The sequence below is a fragment of the Phasianus colchicus genome, chromosome 2 (assembly GCF_987193195.1).
Source record: "Phasianus colchicus chromosome 2, bPhaCol1.hap1.1, whole genome shotgun sequence".
Taxonomy (NCBI): Eukaryota; Metazoa; Chordata; class Aves; order Galliformes; family Phasianidae; genus Phasianus; species Phasianus colchicus.
In genome coordinates, this window is record NC_143437.1 from 12,829,793 (window position 1) to 12,848,308 (window position 18,516).

Sequence of the window (18,516 nt, forward strand, 5' to 3'; positions counted from 1 at the left end):
GCACCATGCCCCATTACTGGGAAACACCGACGTGAGGGAGAAGTTCCGTAAGGAGAAAGCCTGTATAAACCCAAATCCCCTTGGCAGCAACCTATCCACCACTTGTGTGGTGATCAGTGAGATCTTCAGCAATTAACATTTGCTCATTTAAGTATCTTCTCCCTTGGGAACCTTTAGGTTTTGTGTGTGTGCAGAAAGGCAAGAAAACTTACCCTTTTAAAATCTACCCTTTTATTTCATTTCTTTTACTGAAGAAAATGTGGCTCCAAGTCATAAACATCAGATATTCTGGACATCAGCAATCATGCATCCTGCTGCAGCATTCAGGTACCATATAATTTTATGTGAGCTCAGTGGGTGCATGATTTCACACACATACACACACACACAAAATGAACAGAGATAAGCAGCCAAAATTAGAGGAGGCTGCATTTCCCATGGGTAAATATTACTTCTACAGAGAAGTTAATAAAACAAATTTTCCTTTTAAGAAAATGCATTTTCACAAAACCTTTGCAAAAAAAAACCAACACAAACATACCTGACAGAATATCAGGTTTGCCTTCTTTGCCTTCTTTTTCCTTCTTTTTCTCTTTCCCTTTGAGGGATTTCTTTCTTTCTTTTTCTATTCTCTTGTTGTCACACCTGTAAGAATATTTGTGTTGTTCTCTTCCATGTATTTTGGGTACTGTACAGCAAAACTAACACACAAACAGGAGACTCGAGGCTGTTCTTTCCCCCTGTTTGGGGGGAATAGGTGCACAGATCTCTGTGGCATTCAGCAGTAATGGCTCCTTAGCATAAGAGAGATATTAAAACCAGCTTTTTATACTAGTGCTCCACTTTTGATACCAAAAATACCGTAAGCAATAAGCTGGCACAATAAGGATACGTATGTCTGCAGGTTTGTAAAAATACACCCATCAGCCCCACACACTGAGCAGCACAGTGAGCAGGACAGGATTAACACATCAGGAGCAAAACATAGCAAAAAAGCACTTCTCCTCCTGCTTCTACCCATGCTGCCTTCCCAAGTACTAGGAGAGGGGAAATGCATGGCAGAGACCACATCACACCCAGCGTCACATGCCAACATCACCTTTTGGATGTGCCAGCAGATAATTTAGATAAAGACCAGAAGGCACAAGGACAGGCAGGAACACCGTCAGCCCCAGCTCTGAGGATGATAGGTTGTTACCAGCATTTCCTAGGAGGCTGAAGATGTGAACTCCCTTTTTCTTTTCTGCTTTCACCTCCCAATCCACAACCTTCAGACAGTGGAGTTTAAGTCTCTTTTTAGTTGATGTGCTACAAAGGAACTGAAGGAAAGCCTCAGGGGGAAGATATTGGCTTTAGCTATTTGATGCAGCTTTTCACATTGTTATTCTATGCCTGGTTCTGAAAAAAAGAAATCCCTTTATTCTATGATTCCTTACCTAATCAAAACTAGGATATTTTATCCAAATAGCCAAGGCATGTTGCTTAAGTCCTGCACTGATTTTAGCCTCTGGAGAGTTAGACCTAAAAGATCTTTCCAGGAGGACTAGTCAGAAAGGAGAGCAATTTTTGCTGCTGCTGTCACAAAGCCCTACCTTTGTCACAAAATATTACTCTTCCCATCAAGAAGTGCAGCAGCGTGGAGGGGGACCATGGGAACACAGGCAGCTCTGCCCTGAGCTGTCACTGGTGCTCTGCATTTTGCTTGCACAGGGAAAGCAACAGAGCTGCAACATAGATGGGCACGATTTCCCACACCTCACATCAAGAAGGTCTTAACCATTTTGAGGTTCTGCCACCTCTCAGGAACAAATATCGCCAAAGGTGGGGAGGAGGAGAGGGAGGGATACCAGGAAGAGAAATAGCATTAGAGATTGAAGGAGGTTGCACAAAACGACACAGGGAGCTCCAGCATGAGCCAACATCCGCTTAGTATTTCAGTTTTCCTGGAGACCTGCAGGAGTATGGAGGCATGGGGATCTCCCCTGTTTTCCAGATTTTCTTTAAAATACAGCCCAATGGCTGAGTAGAAAGAACCAGAACACCTTGTGCCTCTTCCAGGGAGCATTATCACACAGAGAAAATTATTAAATCAACAGATAATCAAAAACTACAAGTTGTTTGGGTTATTTTTATTTATTTATTTTACAGGTGTTAATGCCAGAGCAAAGTATTGCAGCCAGGGAAGCTGAGTTTGGAATACAAATGAAAAGAACTTTCTGTAGCCATTCTACAGTAATAAGCTGTGGAGTACTGTTGGCTCCCAAAATAATGCAGATGAAACTCAGCCATCATTACACAGTTGGATCCTCAGCAGTAGCAGAGAGAAAAAGAGTGGATTTCAAAATAGTTTTGACTACAAGATGAAGTTATACCCTTCAGTCTAAAATTCATTTGGAAGATTTGCTGAGCAAATGAAATGCTGTGTCTGCATTTTGTCTCTGCATTCTGAACTCACTTCCCTCCCCCATAAACACTTCCTCGCATGCTGCTCCATCTTATTCTTTGCAAAAAAAAAAACAAACCCAAACCTGTACACTGCATAATTGTTATCCAGCCTCATCTGACGCATCACAAACTCTGAAGCAATTCTTAACCTAATTTCTGCAGTCTCAGACAGCTGTAACATTGAATATAGCTAGACCTGTTCTCCTAGCACAAGGCCTGCTCAAGCCAACATACACATCTAAGAGCAAGCCCTACTCTAGACCACTGTTCTCCATCAATTCCAGAATAAGAATGGGCTGACAGCTCATCCTGAATCCTGCCTTCACTCTTATAGCTGCCAGTATCTGTAAAATGAAATGTGTCATTGCCAACCCCCAGGGCAGCAAAGAAGGCTCTCCACTAAGCAGGGCTTACCTGCTTCCGCTTTCCTCTCCATCTCCACGTAAATCCTGCCCTGACCTTTGCTTTAATGTGTTGAGGGTAACTAACGTGCTAACACTGGCAAGTTGCCTAACTCCTTCTGAACACTGCCTTACACTGTCTTATCTTTATGTGCTGATAACAAATGAAGCAGAAATAATGACTTTTTTTTTTTTTTCCTTTTTGTAGCAGAGCATCCCAGAAGACCTTGCATAAGGTCTGCTGCCTTTGCTGCCCAGGGAGATGCTGAGGCATTGCCATCCTCTGTTGCTGTTACTCACGCTTTAGCAAAGGCAGGCAGGAGCCTGAGGTTTTCTCTAAAACAGAGATGCAAAGATGAATTTACTGCTTCAAGAAACAGAACTGGTGGTGCAGAAAGCCACCAATTACTGGATTATGATTTGCTTCAGAGTTTTGCTGGCCAAGACTTTCATAAAGGCATTGAGACTCAGGATTCTTTTTTGGGGATTTTTTTTTTGCACAATTTTGGTCTAAGAAGGTCATACTGTCTGTATCCCATTCTTTCATGTGAAAGTTTATTTAAAGGAATTATCTTGTTTTTTGCATTGCAGCTGTCATTAGTCTGTGTAGCTGCTCCAAGCAGTTGACGCCCGGGTGAGGAAGGCGTGTTTTCTCAGAGCAAGCAAAGTACTCCAATATCTGGTCATCAGCCACCCAAACTCCAAGCCAGGACAACACATTTGGGATCTACCATCTAGCAGCATGGACAGCAGATGCTCTGCACCAATGAAGTTTTGGAGCAGGAACCTTTGTGACTTTTGCAACAGCAGCAATATTTTCATGAAAGAAACAAAAAGAGATTGGTCACATGATGGTGCATCATCTGCCTCTTTCTAATTTCACTCTCCTTGAGAAGGAGACTAAATTGCTGGTTGCAAATTCTGCAGGGATCCCAGGCAATCATCTGGCAGCTGTTCAGTCTGGATCACCCCAATCCTGAAGCAGACTGAATTCACTTTCTGAAGTTCAATTGTTTTCAACAGTGATATTAAAATCTTCCTCAAACACCAGGCTAAAAATATCCTTAAATATCTACACACCTGTATCCTTTTCTTTCTCAAGAAAATCTTGAATTCTCTTTTTTTTAAATGAAACAAAAGTGCATGAATATAGACAAAAGAAAAGGAAAACAACAGCATAATGGATGAGGATTACAAGAGTCTCAGTTAATGAGCTCACAGCATTCCTTATTTGTCATCTTATTATACCATAGAATCTTCCTGCCATAAAACACATTTCTGAAGTTCACCTTACATCCTGATGTGCATCTGCAGGAGGGAGCTTTGTACTTGAGAAGCAGAGTCCCTGCTGCTATTGCTATGGCAAACAGGATTTTCTATTGGAAAGGAAAATGAATTGCTGAACGAATATTGAATAAGTGCTCAGGAAAGTAACAGCAATAGAGCAAGATCAAAACCTATAGTAGCTTTCCTACTGTAATGCAGCCACATTCTAAGGTTTGTTTCGTACAGGTGTCTCATAACAGCATGGCATGCATTAGAATATTGAGTCAGTTCTCTACTCTGTATTTGGGAGAGATTTCCTTTATCACACCTCACTTGGGCTGAGGCACTGAAGCAGTTACTCCATCTGAGGTTCACGGGGCAGAATTAAATCAGAAGTAGCCTTGTACTAAATGCCAGCTGTTCACACTGTATGTCAAACTTCTGAAGTCCTCATCCTCTAGAGCATTTCCAATAGTTTTCAGTGGGCCATTCCCCCCCTCCCTCTTCTGCTGCTTCTATCCGTGACTTTGGGGTGGAAAGAAAGAGTAAACATCAAAATACCTGCTTGTGGTGTATGACTTCTACACGCAGTGACATAGAAATTAGGAGGAAAACAAATAACACTGAGACTCAACCAATCAAATCAAGTGAAAGGCAGCTGCTAGTGGAGAGAAATTTTAAGCTGCCACGTTGAATTCACAGTTCAAGTAAAGGGAGCTGCTCTCAATTTCCAGCCAGGTAGTGATGAAGAGACCCTACTGCTTCTGTCACCTGTTGCTTCTTCCCATCAAACACAGGGCTACTGAAAAGGTCAAGAGACTCAGCTCTCCACTGCTGCTGCTGCGCTTACCATCTATCCCACAGCCTGGAGGCACCAAAATCAAACGTGAACTTAAGAGTGTGCAGCTGGGAGAATGGGATCAAGTGAAGAGACTGGTGGGTGGTAGATGAAAGAGAAGAAAGCCTGGGAAAAGATGAGAGACTTCCAGAAAGTCAGAGAGTAGTCTAAGCTGACTAAAACAAATGGTGTTATCAGATTAGGGGACTGTTTTGTAGCATTCATGATCAAAACCAAGCAGAATTTCCTCCAGTATATTTTCAAATTAAAGTTTTTCTACTGTTGAGAAAACACCTGCAATTAACTTCATTACCCTGTTTCTGGATGTCAGAAGTCACTATTGATTTGTCTTGTCAGAGGCTGTGCCTAACCATTACAGTACACATCTTACTCCAGACTGACGTGTAAGAACAAACTCTCCTGACCTCCATGAACTGGCAGATATATCCTCACTGAAGCTGCATGAAAACTTTTTAAATATCTTTCTACTATCTGCTGTTTCTCACTGTAGAATATATGACTCTCACTATCTTAGAAACAGATCAGAAATGCAAAATTTAGACTTGTCGTAATTCAGAAAGGAGAAGGTGCCCACAGGCAAGACAGTGTGCATAGATCTGCAGAGAATGCAAAGCAACACACAGACATGCAGAGCTAGTGGTGACCGTGACTATAACCTGTAACCATACAGTTTCTATCTGACACCCTTCTGCTTGTGTTTGCATAGTTGTTTATGCAAGGAACAGTGATCATTTTATGGGGGAACACAGCTGTAAACATCCAGGGTACTCTAAATTATATTTCCACAGCTAAGAGATATCCAGATTATCCAAACCCTGGTTGAACAGTGCAAGGAGCAAAAGGCTCCTAGCTAAAATTAAGATCATTAAGAACATAGGAAACAACAGAAAGCATCCAAAGCCTCACATCCCTGTGCCTCTATCTCTACAGACACCTGCCCATGCTGGGCCCTTTCCATCAGCTAACCTGCACCATCTAATATGTGCTGTCACTGGGGACCTCAGTGCGTAAGGCAGGTGTTTGATGCAGCAAGTATGATTCCCCTTCTGCTGCTCGCTGCTATTCCCCTCCAAAGGGGAATTTGAGATGGCATATGCCACGCTGCTTGGCTCTCAGATGAGGGGAAAAAGAAACAAATCACGTGTAAACTCAGAAAGCTGCTTGACCCTCCCTGCAAATGTTCTGAGAATCCACAACCAAAGGACACATCAAATGGCTTACAATGATGTACCAGAGGGCTAAGCCCCACTCCCAGGCTCGCCCTGGTTCCACCTCATTGGATTCCTTGCCTCAAGCACCTTGGAGAGAACCATGCCCTTGTATCCTCTGCACCATGCAGCACAAGACGCTTTCAGGCTTACCAAAGGCTGACTTTTAGCAGAATTTCACTCGGACTAATTAAAATGTCCTTATTTTCTCACTCTTCAGGCACAGTTATAGTTTGCCATCCCTCTTTCGAGGTATGTTACTCTGGCTCTTTGAGCTCTACAGCTATAAAGGCAAAACTTCCAAAATACTTCTCCTGCAAGTCTCCCTGCCTTCAAATGCTAATGCATTATATAACCCTGTCATGTGCTGAGGGACCCTTTACATTATTTAAAGGTTGTCAGTCAGGTGTGAACCTTTCCATTGATTTACCATTCACTTCTCCTCTCATAGATGCATTAGAAGGCTGCAACCCACGGCTGGTGTTGAAGAATAACAATTCCATTTGTTTGTATCTGGCTTAGCGCTGCTCACTTCTGCAGCCCATATAATTCTCCTTACTGCAGTTTGTGTGACATTAATGACAAAATAAATAATTCAGCATGGTTTTCACCCAAATGTAGCCCTGTCAGTGACTAACATACGGTCTTTGCTAGCTTATTTAATGTAACAAGCCACTGAATTGTAGTTTTAAAGGCTGAAACTCTTATTTTAATGGAATTTATTGGCAAAGCTCTCCTGAGACTCAATGGTAACTAACAGGTACAATCTCCTGCCCCTGTTCCTGCCACCCTAACTTCCCATTTAGCTTTTACATTTGTGCTCAGTGCCCATCCAGCAGGTCTGTTCTCTCCTATCTTGCAAATGTATCAAAACAGGTTGGCCTTTTAGGAAGCTGCACTTAGCTCAAAGGGAATATGAACAGAATGGGAGAAGCTGAAGAGCACAGGGGATGTCTGCAACAGGTAATTATGAAAAAAGAGAACACTTACTTCACTAACGAGCTCTGGCAGTGAGGCTTCATGAATGAAATCACTTCTGATCTTGGTCTCAGGGCAGTGGGATAGGTGATGAATCCAAACTCTCCTGACATTTGAAGAGTACTGTTTGTCTACATATCTCTCTAACAAGATCACTGTGAAAAAAAAAAAATAATAATAATAAAAATCCTTCCCCCCCCCTTTTTTTTTTTACAATAATGACAAAAATTCCAATAACTTTGCTGAGACCAGGATATGCTCCTCACTACAGACTCCCCAATCCCTCTGCTTGTGTATTTGTTCTTCCTTTCTCACACACTTGATCTTACTTGCCCTGTGCTCATTATTGCTTTCCCTGAGCTGCCATGCTAAAATTGGTGTTGATGGCTGTATAATTTCTGCATAAAGGAACACTCCTATCAAGGAAAGCCTCATAGCTTACTGTGCTTCTTTTTCTTACCCAGAAAGGCATCATCTCAAAATGATCTGAGGGTTACATTTGGATCTAGACCCTTATTTTCTCATGACTTTATATTCACCTCCTGGTCATTTTTCTTATTTTTTTTTTCCCTGAGCACACCACTTAATCCATGGGTAAGAAACACATTCAAAAGTGGCAAATACCTCATGCTAAATTGTTCTCCCCTGCAGCAGGGTCAATTTGATATTCAGATTGACTTTTCCTTGCATCCTAGGTCTGCAAAGTGATTTTACTTTCTTTCAGCTTCAATTTACCTAAACTATTGTATCCGATTTTTGATTTCACAGAATTGAACTGTGCCTAGACTGCTATCTAGGGTGTTTTTCCTCACAGAGTCTGTTTTTCCTGTTGTGCAATTGCTGTTTGAGAAGATCATAGTGTTCATTAGGTAGCTGATAAATAAAACCTTACAAATTCTCACAGAGAAAAATCATTACAGATTGCGATTTCAAAATGCACAAATGGCCTATTTTCTTCAAAATAAAATAATAATGAATAGGTGGTACATTTCAAAGCATTATCTAAGAGAAACTGGTAATTATTTCATGGAAGCTGGAAACTGTGGTTGGGGAAAGGGATGGTCCCCAAAGCAGCTGTGATTAGCAGGGAATCAAAGAGATGGGTAAGGTATCCATTTGGGTTATTTGTTTCCAACACTGGCCAAGAAGACTGTAATACCACAGCCAGAAAGTTTCTCATGGTTCCTTTGTAGCCCACATTTCCCTTGGGATCCCTTTCCCAACACCTCTCCAGCAACACTTTAATCTCCTTCTTGCTCGCCCTATACGAAACTCAACTCCAAAAATAACAATGCATCTACAACCACATCATCTTTGCAAGGGGCAAATACAGCCTGGTTTGAAGTCCTGACTGGCTAAACATCAGTTTAAAAGCTATTAATTTATTAAGAAAAAGTGGAGTTTAACATGAAAAGCCTTACTTTTAAATTAAGCCCCCTGATCACTACAGACTTTAGCCTTGACAACGGCATTGTCACAACTGGGAACGGGCACAGAATTTTTTCCCTAAAGTCTGCAGCCTTGTTGCTCCCAGATCTCCCACCCATTTAAGTCCTCAAACTCTGCACATTTTCTTTTCATGCATCAGTTTCCCCTTGCCTTTCTGCTTTGGGCGTAGGGAGAAGTGGAGGTGACTCTTTTGTGCTTCTTGTACCAGCTTGATAAGAAAGCTTAAGGTGAGCCTGTGGTCCTGTATATGGGTTTTGCTGCTTTGAGAAGGCTCTCTAAAACTGTCATCATGGACACCAGCTGAACAATTTAACACACACAAGCCACTGCTCCTGTCCTGCTGCAGCTTTACATTGCTGCCAAACCATACATCCTCACTCACCTGAGATACCATGTGTGGCTTTGGCAGCAGCGCAGAATATCAGCACAAATAACACACTGATATCACCCCTGCAAGGAAAGCAAACAGCACAACCAGCCCTGCTCTCCATGCTACCAGAATATTTATAACCTGAGCATTTTGCTCAGGGAGCTGTGGCCTAATTTAGGCTCCTGTTTCCTGCTTACTTTCCTCTCTCCGAACAGATGCCAGTTTTCCATCATTAATCTCCAGAGCCTTGCACTTCCATCTTCCTGAACTTGTATTTCTCTTTCCTGTAGATGCATCCTCTCCCCTCGGAGCAGAGAACCTGGGCACCATTACTGACAACACGCACAGCCTCACAGGATCAGGCTCATTACAATGAATAAGTTGCTCCTAGCTCTCCAAGTACACATTTGAACAAGACTGGTTAAAGCGCCTACAGCCTGCAATAGGTTACCCAGCCCCAACTCAACTCCCCCATCTTGGTTTAAAAGTGGCTTCCTTCAGATTTATTCCTCATTCCACAGTTGTTTTTGCTAGATCAGAGGTCACCTCTGCTCAGCACAAGCTATTGCACTGAATACAGTCTGTGAAGTTTTTGTGCTGGTGTGAATATCAAATGCAAGTGGATTTTAGAAAAATAAGCAACAGCAGTGAGACTATAGGTAAGAATTTTCAGCAAAACTGAATCAGATTTGAAGTGACATGCAAGCCTCGGCAGGAAGAGGCAGTTCAAACGCTCATTTAACTCAATGCCACTCCTGCCTCAGTCATCCAAGGCAAGGGAGGGCCACACAGCCTGACTGCCCACAGCACCCTGCTCACCATAGGTAAAGGATGGCTGCTGAAGTGGCCCTCACCCCTCTGATACAGCTTTGGCCACCTTCCCTTCAGGCTCCCCTGCGCTCTGTTTTTGCTACAGTCTCAAGAAACAGCATTGCTGCTGGACCCTGAAGGATGAGATAGTCATGCTTCTCTCAGCTTGTGATTCAAGAGGAGTGCAGCTTACTTTTTCTGTACCAGAATAAATGCCTGCCTTGTCTTCATCCATAACGCACATCAGGCAACACAATGAGTGACACAGCAGCCTTCACCAGCACAGGCATGTCATTGCTATCAGTGCTAATGGGAGATGCATTCATTTCTAAAGTGCTCTTCCGGAAGCATTTTGCACAGTTAAGCAGAGGTAGCTGAAATGGTACAATAAGGAGCAGTGCTTCATACAGGAAAAAATAAAGAGCTAACTGAAACATTGACCATCACCAGCATCAAAGTGGGAAAATATGGAAACGTTTTCAATTTGTTTTTCAAATTATATCTCAGAGTTGTAAGGCAAAGTAAAAGGGATTGAAAAGCACTCAGTGATACTGACAACAACAACGAACCAAACTTGAAATTATTTTTACTTTCACTAGCTAACAAATAATTCAATTGCTATCCAGCACTAAGGTGAGGGCAGAGAACCAGAACATGCCCTTCCACTGACACAGAGGAGATTTGGGTGGGTAATCCCATTAGCACAGTGGAAGTCCCTCCATATTATTATTTTTTTTGCATTAATGAGGAAATGGGGCATCAATAATGCACAGTGTTTGGGAACATCTCCTCGGTTCTACTTCTGGATCTCAGATAAGGAAATCTCATATTTCCCATCTTGGCCAGAGCATGGATCATGCATTGCTAAATCTACACATTCACCCACGGCAGGGAAAGGTAAACCATTGCAGACAACAAGAAACATTAATGCTAGACTCTCAGCATTCCCAAGCTTGCATGCTATTAAAAGCTATTCATTAAATTACACAGTAAAGAATCACAGAATCATGGAATCATTTGGGCTTACTCAGCCTGTCCTCATAAGGAAGGTGTTCCATTCCTTGTATCGTTTTTTTTTGGCCCTTGTGGGGAAGGGAAGAGAAAGAGTTAACCACCTGGCTGTGAGTGGATGTGCTCTGTGCAAGCACTTGACTCAGTAATATCCTCACCAAGCAATTGCGTGAAGGCTCCTGGTGTCACAGCTATTGTTTCATCTCCTTATCTGTGCTCCATACTGCCGTGGGCTCTGCAGCTCTTCCCCTTTCCCCAAGAGGGCCCCCCCAGGATGCTTGCGCACACACAGCACCATTAAGATGAAAGTGCTCCCAGATGCTGACTGTCTTCCTGCACACTGTCTCTGCAGGCTCATGAATCGTGAAGCAAAGGAATAGGTTTTGTTTTTAGGCTGGAAAAGAAGCACGGCAGCTAGAAGAAAGAAAAAAAAAAAAGAAAAAGAAAAAAAGAAAAAGAAAAAACCTGATTTCTCTGCTGCTCTGTTCTGGTGATGGTTCTTCCAGTTGTTAGGACAGACCTAGAGACAGGACCTGTTACAGAAATTGCTGTGCTTTCTGTTGGTTGCTGCTGCATAATCACATCAGGCTAGTTTACATGTGAAATCACACATTACTTCAAATATTTGTCTTATTTAAAAAAATGCATAAGTTCATCTCTCTCTCCAGCATCTAAAAGGAGGGAATAGGGATTACCTGGGGTGAGACAAGCACCTTTCTGAAGTTTTGGTGTGACAAGGCCATGAGGACCACTGCCCATGGGAGGACAGGAGCCCAAGTGCCTCTTCAGCCAGAAGACAGTACCAAATTACAAAAACTGTCTGTCTAGTTCGGGTTCTTAATGACTCTCCTTTCTGGTTTAACAACGCTCCCCATTTATCTGAATTCTGTGATTAACTCCTGTATAGGCTTGCACACTTCAATAAGACACGAAGTAAGAATGCATTTGGCCATCTGGATCAGATTCATGCATTTGTGATGTTCACGTTAATGTTACTTTGTTAACGATGTGCCAGTGCTTTTCTTTTGGGCTGATCTTTTTCAACAGTGATACTCTCCCCAAAGTGAAATGCAAGAGCAATAAGTGGAGGTAAAGCTTTCTCCCCACCAAATCCTAAGCTCTTTCATGCTTGGATAGCAGATCGTGTCTGAGCATGCCACAAACAACTTCTCCTGTGCTGTGCTAAGATCAACAAACTAAAACAAGAAACTGGGGGAAAAATTTTTGAGTCACTCTTATACTTGGCTGAGCTGAGAGGATGAACATATAGGATGTGTTATTATTTTTGCCTTCCCAGTGCATCTGCACCTTGGAAAGTTAAAGCAGTAGGCTTAATCTTTGCAAGAGTCCCAGAAAATGCAACCAAAGATTTCACAGTCCATTCTTTCAGATCCTAGGCAGGCCCTGCCACACAAACCAACTGAAGTCATCACGCAGCAGTTACATGGCTCCTTAACACAAGACACACTAACATGAACACTGGGGCTGCACCTGTGCCATCCTCAGCGTCAGCAACTTCATGCTCCCTCCACAAAAACCCAGAGCTCAGCAAAAGCAGAGGCACTTGTAGCAGTGTACATCACCTGACAGCCTGCAGTATTTATTTTGTCCTGCCTTTACAAACCATTTTGAGATCCAGTGTCCCGGTGTTGGGTGGTGGTTTTAATGAAAAATTCAACTCCTGGGGAATGCAGGAATCTGTTCTCATGGAAACCCAATTACAGCTTCTAATTGCAGAATCAACCTGAGAACACCCAATACGGAAGTTCTAAAGGATGGGAATCTGAAGGTAAATAAGAAGACTCTCCCCTTTCCCTGACCAAATTTCATCAAAGCAAACGCTCTCTGGATTTTCAAACAAATTCAGTGGCACAGGAGTCATACAGATAAATGCTTTCTCTTAGAAATACTCATATGAATACAGTCAAGCAGGCTGGCAGGCAGAACAGATAACCTTTGCTTTAAGTATTATTAATGGCTTATTTTAATAACAATAGTAATATTAAAGCATTTTCACTATAGCTTGAAATAGGCAACACATAAATTGATAGCAGCCCTTAGAATTAGGCCTACATGAGGCAGATCAGTGTCTAAGCAGAGTTACAGTTGCATCTCTTTAATATTAATATCATGAGGGCATGAATTCAGCAGTAGCCAGGGATTGCAGGGAAGCTTTGGAGTACCTGGGATAGAAAATTATTGCTGAAGTTTGAAGAAAAAAAAACCAAAAAACTCAAGCAGAATGATTTATGGCAAATTGAGCTCCAAAAATGAATATCACGCTCTTTCCTAAACCTTGGAACCTAGGAGCTGATAAGGAATAAAGCCTGCAATATTTATGATTCAATGAGAAAGGGCACGCCTGTTTTCACAAGTCCAGCTGCCTTGCAGAAGAAAGGAACAAAACCAGCCAGAGTCTCATGTTCTGACTGTAAATTATGATTCTTTCTTCCAACTATATTTCTGGTTATTAAATTCAAATCGAAAAAACACTTTTTCTTATGTTTACACACCCACAAGGTTAATTGGAAGTAAAAGTACATCTGTTTATAGGCAGAAGTTCTACCCCTGTTTGGAAGAAACAGGTTATTGTGCAAAATTCATGTAATTGCTTTCCATAGCCCAGAGCAAATAAGGAATAATTTCTTACAGCAGAAGAGCAGATTTATCCTGAAGTGTCCCTTGAAATTTCTCATTCAAAGGCTGATGGCTCTAATGACTGCCTTCAAATTGCTATCAGTAAAAGTCTACGCAGAAAAAAAAAAAAAAAGTCAGTGTGCAATTTGGCAAACAGCTGTATGTTCACAGCCTTCAGCGACTAATCTAATCTGGGTGCTAATTTTTCTTTGTGTAGACTGGTAATGTATCCAGGCTTGAGCTCAATAAGACCATTAGCACAAGTAGATTTGCTCAGACCCATAAGTGTGTGCAGAGCTCCTGCCTGCCATCGGCTGGCAGCAGGCCAGCCCCTTTCCTAGAAAGCAATATACGAGGGGAAAAAAAAAAATGTTTCCCTTCTTGGGCCTCTACCAGTTCCAGTGCTCAGGACACCCAAGTGTGTGAAACCAAACCACTCTGTGCAGAAACATGAGCCTCAGGTTTTGGCTGTCTGACCCTGTCTGGATGTCAGCACCGAGACGAAATGGAGTCCAGCTCCCAATGCCTGGGAGCATCTCCCTTTCCTGAAGCAACATTTGTACTGATCCATTCCTCTGTGATCTTCTGGTAAGCAAATTGCTTGCTATTTCATTCTTCCTTTGCATGAGGATGAGCCTTCTGAATTTGCCACGAGGGACAGCCCCCGAAGAAAATGAACCAAATGTGCATGTTTACAAAACAAATTATTGACCAACAAATCATTTTTCCGTCAGACCATGGTATAGCAGTGATGATGTTAACTCAGGTTTTTGGAGTTGTATGACTTTGGAAAGCCTTTTTACCATTACACATTAGTGGGGCTTGCTAAGTGCAGGCAAAGATGGATGGTAGCACTTTCTGCGTCTCCTGCTCCCACAGGAGTGCTCTATGTAACTCTCTGGCAGATCTGCCCCAAAAAGAAATGGAAGAATGTGCTGTATATTACAATTATGAACTGCAGTACATCAAAACTCATCTTTGCTTTTCCCATTAAAAACAGGTAGCAAAAGATATTGCCATGAGTTGAACGTGGAATTATTTTCCTGCTAAAATAGGAGAACTCCTTGAAACACTGGGTGTCTAAAAAGCAAAGATATCTTTCCAGAGTAGGCAATAAAACTACCATTAAAAGAGAATTAGGAATGACATGACTCAAAATGAAAAAAACCTGTTTTGGAACAAAAACCCATTACATGCAATACAAGTGTTGACTTTGAGCCTGTTCCTCAGCCTGCTGCTCCTTGCAAGAGAGCCCCAAAATTTCTCTGGTACTCTTTCAGGGCAAACCCAGAAGCTTGCGGCTGTTTTCGCTTAGCTTACACCATCTAGAGGTCTGTACAGCTTTCATTTACATAATTGCAGTGTCACTCTGCAAACATGAAGGCTACAGCTGGTATGGCACACCTGTGCTTTGGCCTTGGGCAGTGTCCTGCATAGAGAGAGCTGAGGAGAAAGAAGGGAAAGAGGAAAAAAAAATTCTGGAAAACCTGGATAACTGATTAGGGAACAAACAAATAAACAAACAAAAACCATCAACACTGACAAATAGCATCTGGATTTGGTGGGTGAAAAGAATAAGAGGACAGACTGAAAATTAGGCCCTAAAGAACAGGTCCTGGAAGGATTTATTGGAAGCATTAACAAATTAAGTACAGATAGGAATACAGGACAGACAAAGCAGAGTCTACAGCAGGGTAAATGTAGGCAGTAAAAGAACACAGATAAATCCCTCTCTTAAAAAAATGACACAGTTTTTTCTAAGGAATGAAGAAAAGACAAAAGCAATTTCAGCTGAGAGCAATGTTCACTGACATCACTAGAACCTTTTGCATGGTCTTAACTGAACATTATAGCAGAACCTCAGCCCGAGCAAATAAGCATACAGTGAACAGGTGTGCAAACAGCCACAGGATGCTCTTTCATCGTCTTCATTAATACAAAAATAATCCACCAAGTGGAATTTAAGATGCATCATTCACACCTAGTAATCACCACCATTATGTGTAAATATTCACATGAAGAAAACCAGCCCAAACCTATGCTGTAGTCAGGAGATGAGGAGATGGAATCACCCCCTGCCCAGACACTAAGGCTTGCTGTAGGGATGGGTAACCTTAGAGCAATTCAATCAGGGCTCTTTGGCACTGTGGTGCCGGGAGGAGGCATTTGCTTTTGTTATTTCTCCAGTACATACCTGTACAAAACAGGCACCTGACAGATGAGCTCCTCAGCTGTTGGTGACAGGAGGCCCAAGAACAACTGTGAAATTTTTTTTAGAAATTGAGCAGATGAAGATACCAGCACTTTGCTGTATGGCAAAGGTTGAAAATACTGAAAATGTGCTTTTATTTTTCATCAGCCACCAACTGGTGGAACATCCCTGCTTCTATGTGCTTGTACGTAAGCAAAACCTTTCAGATGAGAAATCTGCCTTAGGTGTCTTCTCTCAAAGGTGACCAGGAGTTTTTTATTATCCCACTGTAAAACCTGTCCTTTCCCATCAAGGAAAGCCCAAGACAAAAGGACGTGCTAAACAAAGTTTGTGAAAAGGAAGAAGCTAGAGCTTCTTCTTGCAGACTGAAGAGAATAAAAGGATTTTGTACAACTGTCTCTGGGTCTCCAGGACATAGCGAGCTCAAAGCAGCCAGGAGGACTGGTGTCACCTCTGAGCTTCTTCCTGGACTGTGTCCCGAAGCAGCCTAGAGGGATCCATTCAGAAGAGCTGCCACCACCATCTGCTCAGCTCCTTCAGTGCCACACATTCCTCTTCTTGCTTTAGAAAAAGCTTTGGAGCACCTGATCCCCTCAACAAAAGACAAGGGAGGAACTGAAATCAGAATCCCAGCTGAATGTTTCCCATTGTTCTTTTTAGTCTTATTAAAAAATAAATAGAATCTTGTCTTCCTTTAGACTTCACAAATGACAAATGTGTTTGCAATGACACAAGAAGAGAAATCCCAGATGCTTGCAGTGCAGAGAGATTAATAGACTCCTCCCTGCTCTGCAGGACTTCAGTCCTCATTAAGGTCAAGCCAAATTGCCTTACAAACAATTTAGTTATGATCCTCAGCTCCTTGTTTCTGAACAGCTAGATTATGCAGCCATTAATCAGTTTGGCCTTTGCTTCTGACATTCAGAAGGTAAACTTTCTCCATGCTTGTCCTCTTACTGTATTTCTCAGACACATTAAAATCAAAAAATAAAAAAATCTCATTCCCTGCTAAGGACTGATGATTCTTCATGTTTCATGAAGGATTTAATGCAACTTTTAATTAATTTGTTTGTAATGGACCAATTTCATTTTGCCTACTCCTGAGGAAGCAAATTTCTATTTGATGGGCTAGAGGATGTGAGAGATTGTTTATCACTGTACGTCTGGGTCCACTGTTAGTTGCAGAGCCATACATTTGGAAGACAGCACAGTAACTGATCTTCAGTTAATTTCCTGGAAAGTCTGAAAACTTTGCTCTGAGTGATCACTGACAAAGATATAATAATAAAAAATACCCAGAGATGGCTAAACTCAGTGTGATAGCTTCCATGAAGATCATTTTGATCAGAGCTCTGCAGGACTTCATTCACTGATACAATAGCACTCCCTCCATAGGACTGAGAGCAAAAATTCGCTTTTGTACCCTAATCAGATTTGAGTTACAGGATAGGACTCCTGTAGCTGCATTTAGCTCTCAGATAAGAGAATGGCTCTTTAATAAGAACCACCTGCACATCCGAGGGCTGAATCTCACCCAGCAAGGATGTTCAGCGAGGTTTAATTTTGACAAACGATCAAAGGCCATGGCCTTATCTTTCAGTGTGTGCTTCAGCTCCCAATGGATAGTAGGTATGCTCTTGAAATAAAGCTCTGGCTTTCCATTACTGCCATAAAGCAAGCTGCAGAACCACCCTTTCTTCATTTGTCTTAATTATAAATGTATCTCCTAGCTCATGAAATATAGAAAACTCCTTTCCATAAGTGATTAATGAACTTGCAGATTCTCTTGCAGATATAGTCGGTAGCTTTGCAAGGGCTTTTCTGCCAAAAGTCCTGCTTTGAGTACTAATTATTTACATTCCATCTACAGTAGCTGACAGTTAGGGACAGCTTTGGCTGTTTTGATCATGTTCCCACCAAAACCTGGAATAAGCCTGCAGAGAACCAGCTCTCAGCCTTGTAGCAGTGCTTCACATGGGTGTGATTCTGAGGCAGCTATAAGAAAGCTTTTGCTGTGAAAGTCTGAAACACATAAGTATGATGGATCAGGAGGGCTCTGTGTCTGCGGAACTCTGTTTTTCCCATCCACATACAAGGCTCATTCTTACATGCAAATCCTTTCCTACCGAATGCTCATACATGAAATAAGAATTAATTACATCTTTCTCTATTATAGCCCCAGAAAGCTCTATTAAATACCTACCACTCCCATCCTGGCTTGGAAAATTTGACTGTTACTGAAATAGTTTTACAAAAAGCACTTGTTTGCAAATATGGATTAAGTTAGTGCATAGAGTGAACTCCGCATTTTACTTATTTATTTATTTAAGAAACTGGGCAGTTCTACTTGCAGTACTTCTGTGTGAGTTACAGCAAGCCAGGCAGCATGAGACAGAGCATCTTTCACAGCTAAGGAGGTTAGCAAAGGTCTTCGATTTCATTTGCTGCCACCTGTATTACCAAATCTTGTGATTTTTCCATTAAACTTAAGGTACCTGACACAGCAAGAAACACGGCTCAAGTCTTTTCTAAAGAAACAAGATTCTGCAGGATATACAGAAGATATTTTACAGATATTTCATGCCATGGTTTAAGGTGATTTATATGAAAAGCTCAAAAAGAGTACTTCAATTTTTTACTTCTTTACAAACACTTCTTGTTCTCTTTGACTTCAAGAAGTCAAAATGCAAGTGAGACCTATATTAATCCTAGCTGTTTCCTCTTTCTTTTCATGGTAAATTTTCAGAATAATAAATGAAACACTATCATTAGGTTCTTGCTGTATCCCAATTTTCCTTTTTAGTTCCAGCTCTAGCTTCATAGTATCCTCACTGTCCTTCCTCACTCTGCTCAATGTAGGGAACATTTTA

The 18,516-nt window shown here is 41.8% G+C and overlaps 1 protein-coding gene across 5 annotated transcripts in view; it reads right to left on the reverse strand.

Annotated features, from left to right (window-relative positions):
- The window catches only part of SPTLC3 (serine palmitoyltransferase long chain base subunit 3), a 293,417-nt gene that overhangs the window by 202,794 nt on the left and 72,107 nt on the right, over positions 1 to 18,516 (reverse strand). For 4 of the 5 annotated variants that reach the window (XM_090134807.1, XM_090134808.1, XM_031598140.2 and 1 more), the window contains 2 exons: positions 7,170 to 7,312; positions 542 to 645 (listed from right to left, as the gene is read on the reverse strand). The gene's annotated coding sequence lies outside the window, so the exon portion shown is untranslated. Of the gene's footprint in view, positions 1 to 541; positions 646 to 7,169; positions 7,313 to 10,955; positions 11,063 to 18,516 lie in introns of those variants that run through there. The other variant, XM_090134806.1, reaches the window with a different exon arrangement.